The sequence below is a fragment of the Podarcis filfolensis genome (assembly GCF_964270895.1).
Source record: "Podarcis filfolensis genome assembly, chromosome: 16".
Taxonomy (NCBI): domain Eukaryota; kingdom Metazoa; phylum Chordata; class Lepidosauria; order Squamata; family Lacertidae; genus Podarcis; species Podarcis filfolensis.
The window spans coordinates 21,663,907-21,677,795 of record NC_139620.1 but is presented as its reverse complement, the minus strand read 5'-3'; the positions used below and the strand labels follow the sequence as shown (position 1 = coordinate 21,677,795).

Genomic DNA, 13,889 nt, shown 5'->3' with positions numbered 1-13,889 from the left:
TACTACTACTACTACTACTACTACACCAACAGGACAAAACACATGCACTTTCCACCATCCCATAAAAACCCCTTAATCCCAATTCTATTTTATTATTTGGTTGATTTACAAAATGAAAAATGCACACCATTAAATAAACTTTAGAATGGGGCAAGATTAGATGCAGACACACATAGCATTAAAAAAATTCAAGATTCCCTGCACTCTGCTCTGCTCCACTTCCCCTTTCTTCTTCCCCAGAGAGGCCTTGCCCCTCTGCCTGCCCCTCAAAGCTGGTGTGTCATGTGGGGCTGGGCCCAGCAGTGGCAACCTCTCCTCGCCCTTGCTGGCTACAAGCTGCCCAAGGGAGGATGTTGGCAGCGGTGACCATGAAGGGGCCATAGAGAGGCAACGGGATGCTCCCTCGCAGCAGCAGCAGCCCCCACCACTGGGCCCAGACAGAGGGGGCGCCATATGGGCCACTTGGCCCAGGCCTCCGATTCCAAAGGGAGCCTCGGCCAGCATATTCACAAAAGCATTTTTAAATGTAAATACTTAAAATAATCCTTTTCCCTATGTATTTTAAAAAAGCATTATCTATATTTAGGGACGTGGGTGGCGCTGTGGGTTAAACCACAAAGCCTAGGACTTGCTGATCAGAAGGTCGGCGCTTCGAATCCCCGTGACGGGGTGAGCTCCTGTTGCTTGGTCCCTGCTCCTGCCAACCTAGCAGTTCGAAAGCATGTCAAAATGCAAGTAGATAAATAGGTACCACTGCGGCGGGAAAGGTAAGCAACGTTTCCGTGCGCTGCTCTGGTTCGCCAGAAGCGGCTTAGTCATGCTGGCCACATGACCCGGAAGCTGTATGCCGGCTCCCTTGGCCAATAAAGCAAGATGAGCACCGCAGCCCCAGAGTCGACCATGACTGGACCTAATGGTCAAGGGTCCCTTTACCTTTACCTATATCTATATTTTCCGTTTTGTCTTTATATGCAGATATGGTTCAAGCCTTGAAATAAAATTATTTGTCAGCATAACGTTTGTGAAAATTATTTCTATACTTACTTATTTATAAGACTTGTTATCCCCAGGGTAAAAAAAAGGGGGGCACTTCTCTACCTGGCCCGGGCCTCTGCCTGGCTCTGCAAGGCCCTCCCCACTACCACTCGAAAAAGTGTCATCTCATTCCTCCTCCCTGAGCTTGGTGACAGCAGCCCTGATAGAGGAAACAGGGACATTCCTGGATCAAATCAGAATCTGGGATGACTTTCATAATCCCAAGGCTGTCCCTGGAAAATCGGGACACTTGGACGGTATGCTGCCAACATGGATGGCTTTAAAAGAGGCGCAGATGAATTTGTGAAAGATAAGGCTATCGGTGCTTGCTAGCCACTATGGGTATGTTATTCCCTCTCCTGTTGGAGACAGTAGACTTCTGAATACCAGTTATTTGGAGTCATAAATGCGGCGGGTGCTGTTGCACTTGGACCCTGCTTGTGGACTTCCCAGAAAAGGCACCTTGCTGGCCACTGTGAGAACAGGATGCTGAAATAGTTGGGCCATCTCCACAAGCTTTCCAGATGACATTTCGTGAGCTTTGGCATGTATATGTGTGCGCAGGAGATGGAAAACCAGAGCCAGTAAGTAACCTTGCAGACTGTGCTTTGCAATACAGTGGTACCTCGGGTTACATACGCTTCAGGTTACATACGCTTCAGGTTACAGACTCCACTAACCCAGAAAGAGTACCTCTGGTTAAGAACTTTGCTTCAGGATGAGAACAGAAATCGTGCTCCGGTGGCGCGGCAGCAGCAGGAGGCCCCATTAGCTAAAGTGGTGCTTCAGGTTAAGAACAGTTTCAGGTTAAGAACAGACCTCCGGAAAGAATTAAGTACTTAACCCGAGATACCACTGTACTCTGTCCTGGGGTGCCAACTTAAATAAAATATTCGGTGGGGGCAGATAAGCCCCACCCCACATAATCAGTTATAAGATGCAGTGTGCACATGACATTTGAATTGCAATGTCCATCAACTTTTTTGGGGGGGGGAGCCCCCTCGAATATTTTACTGGGGGGAGGGGGAGGGGACCTTGGCCCTTGGCTCCTATGCTCTGTCCCAATCACCTATGATCACTGCATTCATTCAAGCAATTGTAGGAAATCAACTCTCCCTCCCAAACAGTTCTTCCTCCAGATTCCTGACATACATTGCGCTTGGACTGGAAAGCCATCAAGTTGCATTACCATTATGATTACGCTGGTCTCTTGCACCAGCCGTTGTGCGGAGAATGGGAACCAAGGGGCAGACAGCGAATGGAGTGCTCAGAAACTCAGCGAGATTGGTGGGTAAGAGTGCCCTCTAGTGGTTCCTTGGAGCTGTGCCAGAGAGAGGGTTCTTTCCAGCCATACTCTTGCGAACAGCTGGTTTTGGTTCTGTTGCAAAATTTTACTCGAATTTAAAAATCCCTTTCTGTTTCCAGTTTTACTACAACTGGGGTATGCCTCCTTGCTCTAGATAAGCTCTGGCTGGGAAACGCTGAAACATGCACCCGCACTCATGCCTACAACTGCCATCAGCTCACACATAATTAACTATGGAACTCACTGCCACAGGACTTGCTGATAGCCTTGGGTGGCTTTAATAGCTGATTAGACAAATTAATGGAGGAGAGGGCTATCGATGGGCAATACCAGCCACAGTGACTCAGCTCGGCCTCCACCATGAGCCTCCCAGGGGGTGCTCCGCCTGCGGCGTCCTGGGGAGTGTGTTGCCCGTGGCGAGTGTCTGGGGACAGCGTGGTGATGTCACCCTCCCTCGGGGATGGCACCTGGGGTGGTCCGCACCCACCACACCCCCTTCCTACACCCCTGGTTGGAGGCAGCAAAGCTTCTGAATACCAGCTGCTGGAGGCCACATGAGTGGAGAATGCTCTTGTGCTTGGGTCTTGCTTAATTAATTAATTAAATTTTATTTATACCCTGCCCTCCCCAGCCAAGACTGGGCTCAGGGTGGCTAACACCGGTATAAAAACAACTGATTGAAATACAACTTAAAAACAAGATTAAAATACAACATTAAAATACAGTCTCATTTCAGTAGGAACTCAAATCAAAAACTTTTTTGAGGGGTGAAAACGTCAAGTCTTCACCAAGGCCAACAATCCAGACTGCTCCTACGTGGGCCAGAAAAAAAGTCCACAAATAGGAGTTCCATCACATAAGGAGAAAGGGAAAAGGAAGAGGGGGAGGGGATCAATTTTATTCCAAGCCAAAGGCTGGGCGGAACAACTCTGTCTTACAGGCCCTGCGGAAAGAAATCAGATCCTGCAGGGCCCTGGTCTCATGAGACAGAGCGTTCCACCAGGCCAGAGCCAGAGTTGAAAAGGCCCTGGCTCTGGTTGAGGCTAATCTAACTTCCTTAGGGCTCGGGACCTCTAGGGTGTTACTATTTATAGACATTAAGGTCCTCCGTGGGGCATACCTGCCTGCTGGTTTCCCATAGGTACCTGGTTGGCCACTGCGAGAACTGGATGCTGGATCATTGGTCTGGCCCAGCAGGCTCTTATGATCTCACTTTTCATGGTGGTCATATGCTGCTTCCTGGATCAGAGGCACCATGACAGTGGAAAAGGGACCACAGAGGGAGTGGGCTGTTGCCTTCACATCCTGCTTGCAGACTCCCCAGAGGCATTGGTTGGTCCCTGCAAGAACACAATGATGGATGAGATGGGCCTGATCCACCGGGGCTTTTCTTATGGTCTTATGCCATCCAAGGCAGTATGCCTCTGTTAACCAGATGCTGGGAATTACAAGTAGGGAGAGATGCTGTTGTGGCCCAGGTCCTGCTTTTGGGCTTTCTGTTAAGGCATTTGCTTGGCCACAGGATGCTGGATGAGATGGGCCATTGGCCTGATCCAGCAGGGTCTTCTTGTTGTTGTTTAGTCGTTTAGTTGTGTCCGACTCTTCGTGACCCCCTGGACCAGAGCACGCCAGGCACTCCTGTCTTCCACTGCCTCCCGCAGTTTGGTCAAACTCATATTGGTAGCTTCGAGAACACTGTCCAACCATCTCGTCCTCTGTCGTCCCCTCCTCCTTGTGCCCTCCATCTTTCCCAACATCAGGGTCTTTTCCAGGGAGTCTTCTCTTCTCATGAGGTGGCCAAAGTACTGGAGCCTCAGCTTCAGGATCTGTCCTTCCAGTGAGCTCTCAGGGCTGCTTTCCTTCAAAATGGATAGGTTTGATCTTCTTGCAGTCCATGGGACTCTCAAGAGTCTCCTTCAAGCACCATAATTCAAAAGCATCAATTCTTCGGCGATCAGCCTTCTTTATGGTCCAGCTCTCACTTCCATACATCACTACTGGGAAAACCATAGCTTTTACTATACGGACCTTTGTTGGCAAGGTGATGTCTCTACTTTTTAAGATGCAGGGTCTTATACATGCTCTTCTTTTGGCCATCCCCCCCAACATTGTTTAAGTCAGCAACAATTGACAAATGTTGTGGCGGTGAATTTCATAGACCTGTGGTAGTCAACATGGCAACCTCTAGAAATTGTTGGACCACCAGCTCCATCATCCTTGCCTAGGACTGATGGGAGCTGGGAATCCAGCAGTTCTGCATTCACGACCCCTGGAATAAATGAATATTCTGAGGGAAGAAGTGCTTTGTTTTGTCTGCCCTCCTCCTGCCAATTATTGCATTTATATCACACCTTCCTCCTCTCAAGGAGCTGACTATGTGCTTCTCCTCTTCCTCTTGTCATCCCCACAACAACCCTGTGAGGTAGGTGTTGGGAATCTGAATATGTGCAGCTACTCACACAGAGTCAATTAGGATTTGGCAGACAGCCAAGGTAATGTGAAGGAGTAAGTCTGCCTGGTGATACAGAGACATGGAGACAGCTCCCTGATTGGTCAAGCTCTCTCAAAGGAGTGATAATTAATGGCCTACTAACTGGAATGTGTTAGTTCAGTGGTTCAGTGTGTCAGTGAGTGTAGGAGTTGTGAGTCGTGTCAGAGAGAGCTAGCAAAAGATCCGTGTTCTGTTCCTGTAACTAGTCCACTGTATATAATAAACACCTAACTACAAGTTCCTGGTTCCTGCTTCGTCTATCCTGTCTGCAGCCAAGTTGCCAATTGCTTCCGTGGATTCTGCTTTTACTCTGCTAGGTCTGGCTAAGGTCCTGCAACTAGTCAGAAAGTTGCGAAACACCAATAGGTTTTGCCAATAGTAGGTTAGGCTGAGGGTGAGTGTCTGGCCCAAGGTCACCCAGCAAGCACAATGGCCAAGCGGGGATTTGAACCCTGGTCTCCCAGGTCCTAGTCCGACACTCTAACCACTATACTGCACTGAGTCTCATCTACCACCAGTCCTTTTCACTGGATGACCCCCCCAAGTTCTAGTATTACAAATGTATTGTCTTACCCACAGGGAAATTCAGTCTTAGGAATTATGAGGAAAGGAATTGGTTGGGGGGGGGCACTGAGTTTTAAGCTACTTTTCAATCTAAACCATGTAGTTTTATTTTATCTCCAAATTGCTACTCTGAGACCCATGCTGTTCCTGTTTATACCACTGTTTATATCACTCTGCTTTACAGCTGGCCTATTATATGCTTATTTTGTCTGGATAACATGTCCATGTCTTGTGGCTATCATTTTATAAATGATAAAATAGGTCAAACTTTGAAATGCTCCATCGTCTCATTGAATTGCAGCTCATCACATCCTAGAAAATGTACAGAATCTGGGATGAGCCAGGAAGTGTGTTCACTGCTTACTTGTCAGGAACACAGGAAGCTGTCTTTTGTCAAGCCAGATCTTTCTTTCTTTCTTTCTTTCTTTCTTTCTTTCTTTCTTTCTTTCTTTCTTTCTTTCTTTCTTTCCTTCCTTCCTTCCTTCCTTCCTTCCTTCCTTCCTTCCTTCCTTCCTTCCTTCCTTCCTTCCTTTCCTCCTTCCTTCCTTCCTTCCTTCCTTCCTTCCTTCCTTCCTTCCTTCCTTCCTTCCTTTGCTTCATCTAGCTCAGTATGGTCTGCAGTGACTGTCAATGGGTCTCCAGGATTTCAGACAGGGAGGTCTCCCAGCCTCAAAGAAAGCCAGTGTGGTGTAGTGGTTAAGAGCGGTAGTCTTGCAATCTGGTGAACCGGGTTCGCTTCCCCACTCCTCCACATGCAGCTGCTGGGTGACCTTGGGCCAGTCACACTTCTCTGAAGTCTCTCAGCCTCACTCACCTCACAGAGTGTTTGTTGTGGGGGAGGAAGGGAAAGGAGAATGTTAGCTGCTTTGAGACTCCTTTGGGTAGTGATAAAGCGGGATATCAAATCCAAACTACTCCTCCTCCTCCTCCTCCTCCTCCTCCTCCTCTTCTTCTTCTTCTCTGACACAGAGCCACAGCTCTTCCCCTATAAATAAATTTAGATACTAGTCCATGTGGTTCTTTAAACATCTGAATTAAATATAACAAGCTAATATAACAAATGCATAAATAAATAGCCAGTCCTGTTGGATTTCTGCCTGCTGTATTTCTATTACAGGAGGGCTAAGGGTCCTAGTTTTCCACCTACCAGCATACTTCTGGCCTGAGCAGCACACTGAAGATTTCCCGTGACACAGAGATGAAGCTTCACAGGATCAGTTTCTATCTTTCAGGTTTGGCAAAAGGTTCAGGTGCTCAGCTAGGGAAAAGAAAGTTGGCGCTTCTACCTCCCAGGATCTGACCATTGAAATCTTTCTCCCTGCTAGGATTTGTCCCTGGGGGAGAGGGGTGGTTATTGGTTTGTTCTTGTTCTTGCTCTTGTTTTTATTATGTATGATGTATTTGTTTTTTCCTTGCATTTTTATGCTGTGAACTGCCCCGAGATCTACGGATGAAGGGTGGTATACAAATAGTAACAATAGTAATAAGCAGGAACATAGTAAACTGCCTTATACCGTAGATCCATCTGACTCAGCATTGTCTACACTGACTGGCAGCAGCACTTCAGGGTTTCATATGGGGTTCTCTCCCAGCCCTGCCTGGAGATGCCAAGGATTGAATTTGGGACTTTCTGCATGCAAAGCAGATATTTTACCCTCCCCTTCAAATCCGCTTCCAGCATCTTAAAAAGCAGAGACATCACCTTGCCAACAACGGTCCGTATAGTTAAAGCTATGGTTTTCCCAGTTGTGATGTATGGAAGTGAGAGCTGGACCATAAAGAAGGCTGATCGCCGAAGAATTGATGCTTTTGAATTATGGTGCTTGAAGGAGACTCTTGAGAGTCCCATGGACTGCAAGAAGATCAAACCTATCCATTCTGAAGGAAAGCAGCCCTGAGAGCTCACTGGAAGGACAGATCCTGAAGCTGAGGCTCCAGTACTTTGGCCACCTCATGAGAAGAGAAGACTCCCTGGAAAAGACCCTGATGTTGGGAAAGATGGAGGGCACAAGGAGAAGGGGACAACAGAGGATGAGATGGCTGGACAGTGCTCTCGAAGCTACGAACATGAGTTTGACCAAACTGCGGGAGGCAGTGGAAGACAGGAGTGCCTGGCGTGCTCTGGTCCATGGGGTCACGAAGAGTAGGACACGACTAAACGACTAAACAACAACAACAACAAAGCCTATTTGCTCTCTAGGTCTAGAATCTATTCCTAGAAAGGGATACAAGCAGGTTACTGCAATGTATTCCTTTGTTCCTAATAAAAACACCTAGCTGGGGAACCAGTTTGTCAGTGGCAAGAGGAACTATGGAGTGTCCTTCCTTCCTTCCTTCCTTCCTTCCTTCCTTCCTTCCTTCCTTCCTTCCTTCCTTCCTTCCTTCCTTCCTTCCTCTCCGCCCCCCTCCCCATCCTACAGGAACGACAAGCTCATACTTAAAACGAGCCAAATATGTCACTTGCTCTGCACTGCATGGATCTAATGATAGAGAAAACAGCAGATGGAAAATCTGTGTGGGGCTTAGGAAACAGTGCCAGAGAGTAGAATTCCGTTCGGGATCCATGCCTCGCCTGTTTCCTTCTTTCTGCTGCTCTAGCTGTGACTGCTTCTCGGTTTGGAACAGCAGCTGAAGAACTTGGATCGTCAGTCTATTGGTGAGTAAGCAGAGACATAATGGAAGTTTATGAAATTATGCACAGCATGGAGGAAAAAAAACAAATCGGGAAAAGTTTTTCTTCCTCTTTCGTAACGCCAGAACTCTTGGACGTCTGATGAAGCTGAATGCTGGAACATTCAGGACAGAGGAAAGAAAGGATTTCTTCATGCAGTGCACGATTGAACTGTGGAACTCACTCCCACAGGAAACAGTGGTAGCCACCAACCTAAATGGCTTCCAAAGAGGATTAGATGAATTAATGGTGAAGAGCGCTACCCATGGCTACTAGGCAAGGGGTCCATGATCTGCCTCCACGGTTAGACGCAACAATGCTGGAAACCACAGGAGGTAAGAGGGCTCTTGTGCATAGATCCTGCTTGCTGGTTTCCCATAGGCATCTGGTTGGCCAATGTGAGAGGCTGGATTACATGGACCCTTGTCCAGATCTGGCAATGTTCTTATGTTCTTGTTGATGTTTAGTCGTTTAGTCGTGTCCGACTCTTCGTGACCCCATGGACCAGAGCACGCCAGCCACTCCTGTCTTCCACTGCCTCCCGCAGTTTGGTCAAACTCATGCTGGTAGCTTCGAGAACACTGTCCAACCATCTCGTCCTCTGTCATCCCCTTCTTCTTGTGCCCTCCATCTTTCCCAACATCAGGGTCTTTTCCAGGGAGTCTTCTCTTCTCATGAGCTGGCCAAAGTCTTGGAGCCTCAGCTTCAGGATCTGTCCTTCCAGTGAGCACTCAGGGCTGATTTCCTTAAGAATGGAGAGGTTTGATCTTCTTGCAGTCCATGGGACTCTCAAGAGTCTCCTCCAGCACCATAATTCAAAAGCATCAATTCTTCGGCGATCAGCCTTCTTCCATACATCACTCCTGGGAAAACCATAGCTTTAACTATCTGGACCTTTGTCGGCAAGGTGATGTCTCTGCTTTATAAGATGCTGTCTAGGTTTGTCATTGCTTTTCTCCCAAGAAGTAGGCGTCTTTTAATTTCGTGACTGCTGTCACCATCTGCAGTGATCATGGAGCCCAAGATGTTCTTATGTTCTTACCATGCCCCAAGTCAGCAAGATGTCCAGAGCCATTTTTTTTCCTGATTAGCGTCACCAGCAAAAAGAGTATCTCATCATATACCCAGATCTGCGCTCAGCTAGCATGCCAGTCAAACAGAAGGCATTCTCTCCTCTCTGGCCCTTCCACACAGGGGTGGTGACAGCACCTGGCATCCTCAGGCAGATGACTCCAGCCGAAAGTGGCTCTTCCTCCTTTTCCTTCTCTACCACCTGCGTTAGCTGCCACAAACTGAGAGCCATCTGTTTTTTCCGATTTCCTAAATTCTCCCAGAGTGATCCCATGCTGGGGACATTGTGGGTAATTAAAATGGCAGGTGGTTCATGCAGGTTTCAGATAAGCACACCGAGTGACCACCAATGTGTGTTGGGAGCGGTGAGAAGGTTCTTTAAACTTAGAGCTAGTCCAGCTTGCAATGGTTTATAGGTAAAGGTAAAGGACCCCTTTACCTTTTAGCCTTTGCCTTAAACCACTGAGCCTCTTGGGCTTGCTGATCGGAAGGTTGGCAGTTTGAATCCCCACGATGGAGTGAGCTCCTGTTGCTCTGTCTCTGCTCCTGCCAACCTAGCAGCTCAAAAGCACGCCAGCGGAAGTAGATAAATAGGTATCTCTGCGGCAGGAAGGTAAACGGTGTTTCTGTGTGCTCTGGCTTCCATCATGGTGTCCCGTTGTGCCAGAAGCAGTTTAGTCATGCTGGCGACATGACCCGGAAAGCTGTCTGTGGACAAACGCCAGCTCCCTCAGCCTGAAAGTGAGATGAGCACCGCAACCCCATAGTTGCCTTTGGCAGGACTTAACCATCCAGGGGTCCTTGTCCTTGACCTTGACCTTGACCTTGACCTTAAAGGACCCCTAGATGGTTAAGTCCTGTCAAAGGTGATTATGCGGTTGCGGCGCTCATCTTGCTTTTCAGGCCAAGGGAGCCAGTATTTGTCTACAGACAGATTTCCGGGTCATGTGGCCAGCAGGACTAAACTGCTTCTGGTGCAACAGGACACCGTGATGGAAGCCAGAGCACACAGAAACACCATTTAATGGTTTATAACCCCCCCCCCCACCACCATCATCATTGTATCATCAAATCCACAAGCCTCAAACTGATATAAATGGTGGTCCACAGGGGTGGGGAACTTCAGCCTCAGGGGCCAAATGTGCCCCCCAGGCTTGTCTCTCTGACCCCTGGGATTATCCCCAGGCCCCACCCTTTGACCAACCATACTTCACATTCCTCTGGGGTGTTTTTCTCTGATCCTGGTGCCTGCTTGACTGGAGGATAGAGATGGGTGTGTGATCTTGTGTAGAACGTAGCATTCTGTGCAAAGGTTTACATTCTTTGCTCCACCCACTCCCACCTCTGGCCCCGCTCTACTCTGGCATGTGGCCCTCAGAAGGTCACCAGGAAGGGAAGATGGCCCTCAGGCTGAGACAGGTCCCCCATCTTTGTAATAGAGCCTTCTTTGGAGACGCCTTCTTTTCCCATGTCTGTGCATGCATGGTTCCAACAAAACGGCTTTCTTGAAAGTCTGGGTTGGATGAGGGCCTTCTTACATGAACACCTGGGCTCCTACTCCAGCTGCAGAGCCTTCTGGGTAATGCCAAATCCAATGCCTCCCCTAGCAAGCACAGTTGGCAGCTCTTCAACAGCCATTGATCCACAGCACGGAAATAACAGCTTTTAGCAGCAGCCATTAGACTTGAAGACGGTAATCAAATCCTGAGCCGTTTCCAGAGGTGCCCCTCAAAATCCTAGAGGCCGACGTGCTTCCCATCGCAATGTTCCCTGCCTCCCAGCAGCACAACAGCTGCAAGGGTAAGCAGAAGAAGGCAACGTTGACCTCCAGATCCTCGGAAATCCTTGGCAAAGGGTGAGCAAAATAGCCAAGGGGATGGAGTGACTCCCCTTTAAGGTAAGGGTGAAGCTTTTTGGTTCAGAGGAAAGGCGAGTAAGAGGCAACATGTTGGCTGTTTATAAAATGGTGGGTGGCTTGGAGTAAGTAGATAGAGAACTCTCTCTCTCTCTCTCTCTCTCTCTCTCTCTCTCTCTCTCTCTCACTAGAACTCATGGACAACCAATAAAGTTGAACTTTGGAAGATTCGGGACAGATTTTGAAACATGCTGTTATGTATGCCAACGTGGTTGCTCGAGAGCAAACAGGCAAGACTCCCCGTTGGTCTTTTCAAGGCTTTATTATCTGTCCAAAACGTTCACAATGCAGATCGACTCAATTCCATGTCTGCTCAGTTGCTAGCAGAATCTGGGAGTTAGCAGTCCTTAAACTTTCCCCAGCAGAGCAGTTTTTTGACCCCCATCCTACGCCTTCCCTCTCTGCGTGTAAGCCTTCTGCGCAGAGAGGGCGTGGGCAAAGGGGGACCTGCTCCCCCCCCGCTTTGCTCAGGTTCGGTGTTGCGGCTCTCCCTTGCATCTTCCGAGCCCTGCATCCCTTCCCCACTGGAGGCGTGGCTTCGCTCCTCCCCGGAGGACGAGCTGCTTCTCACGATCTTTGGCGGCTCCCTGTAACCCAACTGCCCTTCCACCTCCCGCCTCTGAGCTGATGGCAGTTCCCTGACACATACTTATTCACACATCTCATAGTTAAGCTATGGAACTCCCTCCCACCACAGATAGTGATGGCCACTAATATGTATGTATGGCTTTAAAAGAGGATTGGACACATTTATGGATATAAGGCTATTGCTCTACCTTCATGGTGCCGCAGAACACCAGTTGTTCAAGGCCATGAGGGGTGGGGGAGTGTGCTCTTGTGCTCAAGACCTGCCTGTTGGTTTCCCCCAGATATCTGGTTGGACACTGTGAGAACAGGAAGCTGGGCTAGACCCTGTTCCAGCAGCCAGTTCTTATGGCTCCATTTGGTTCTTGTCAAAGGACTGTTCTGGATTGATCAGTGTATATCTCTCTCACACACACATCAGTCAGAGGATGGGCCAGGGATATAGGAAGTTCCACTTGGAATCTGTCATTAAGTCTTCTTCCCCCCATATATACAGCTTCCACCTTCAAGAGGGGGCATAGCTCAGTGGTACAAATTTGCCTCCCTAGAATCTCCACCCATTGGTTCTAGCTCTGAAAGTTCTGCCAGGAGTAGAGCATGCAATACTTGGACCATGAGGATCAGTGGTGGCAGAAGGCAGGGAGGCCCAACAGTAGATGGCGCCAGAGCAGAGAAGCCAACAGGCATAGAAGCCAGCTAGTTTTGTTTTTTTTTTTAAATACATATTTATTAAAGTTTTACAAAACAAAGAATTCATCATTTCAAAATGTATCATTTCCATACATAAAGCTCAAGAAAAACAACAATATATGACAGAAAAAAAAATGAAAGAAGAAAAATAGAAATACAGAAAAAAGAAAAACACTCTTTCTTAAATTTATAAAGTTCCATGCCCCTCTGTCTTGACCTCCTCACATCCCCCTTTTTTGTGTTCCACTTTACTCCAATCAGATTCAGCAAATTCAAAACCTTATTTCAACCATACTTAATGTTATATTCTAATTATTATGTCCCCATTTTCCATTATTTTAATCCGTACCTCATCTTATAAAATATGACATAATATTGTTCTGTTCATAACCCCTTATCCTTTTTTTCTTAGATTCTTCTTTTCACACACCTTTGGCCAAAGTCACACAAACCCTGTTGCTTTTACTTCCCACATCCTATTGACACTCAAAGATTTTACAGTATTTTTGTAGATAGTCCTTAAACTTTTTCCAGTCCTGTTCCATCGATTCTTCTCCCTGGTCACGGATTCTGCCAGTCATTTCAGCCATCTCCATGTAGTCTATCACTTGCGTCTGCCATTCCTCCACGGTGGGTAGATCCTGTGTCTTCCAATATTTAGCTAAAAGTATTCTTGCTGCTGTTGTTGCATACATAAAGAATGTTCTATCTTTCTTTGGCACCCATTGGCCAACTATGCCCAAGAGAAAGGCCTCTGGTTTCTTAGGGAAGGTACTTTTAAGTACTTTCTTAAGTTCATTATATATCATTTCCCAGTAAGCCTTAACTCTTGGGCAGGTCCACCAGAGGTGAAAGAATGTTCCCTCAGCTTCTTTACATTTCCAACATTTATTGTCAGGCAGGTGATAAATTTTAGCAAGCTTGACTGGGGTCATGTACCACCTGTAAATCATTTTCATAATATTCTCCTTTAAGGCAATACATGCCGTAAATTTCATACCGGTGGTCCACAACTGCTCCCAATCAGCAAACATAATATTATGACCTAGATCCTGCGCCCATTTGATCATTGCTGATTTGACCGTTTCATCCTGCGTGTTCCATTTCAACAGCAAGTTATACATCTTTGACAAAATCTTAGTTTTTGGTTCTAACAGTTCTATTTCCAATTTCGATTTATCCACCTGGAAGCCAATTTTTCTATCCAAATTATAGGCCTCTCTTATTTGATAGTAATGAAGCCAATCTCGCACTTTGTCTTTTAATTTTTCAAAACTCTGCAGTTTCAATCTGTCACCTTCTTGTTCCAAAATTTCCCAATATTTTGGCCATTTAGCCTCCATATTGAGCTTTTTCTGAGCCTTAGCTTCCATAGGTGACAACCACCTTGGGGTTTTACTTTCCAGCAGATCTTTATATCTTATCCAGACATTAAACAAAGATTTTCTGACAATATGGTTTTTGAATGCCTTATGAGCTTTAACCTTGTCGTACCAAAGATATGCATGCCACCCAAAAACATTATTAAAACCTTCCAAATCCAAAATGTCTGTATTTTCAA

General features: G+C 47.1%; 1 long non-coding RNA gene across 1 annotated transcript in view; it reads left to right on the top strand.

Moving 5' to 3' along the window:
* The first annotated feature begins 1,651 nt into the window (after positions 1-1,651).
* LOC310751517 overlaps positions 1,652-13,889 on the top strand; it is a 135,861-nt gene continuing 123,623 nt past the window's right edge. The window contains exon 1 of the long non-coding RNA XR_014542584.1: positions 1,652-1,824. This is a non-coding gene — a long non-coding RNA (uncharacterized lncRNA). The remainder of the gene's footprint in view (positions 1,825-13,889) is intronic.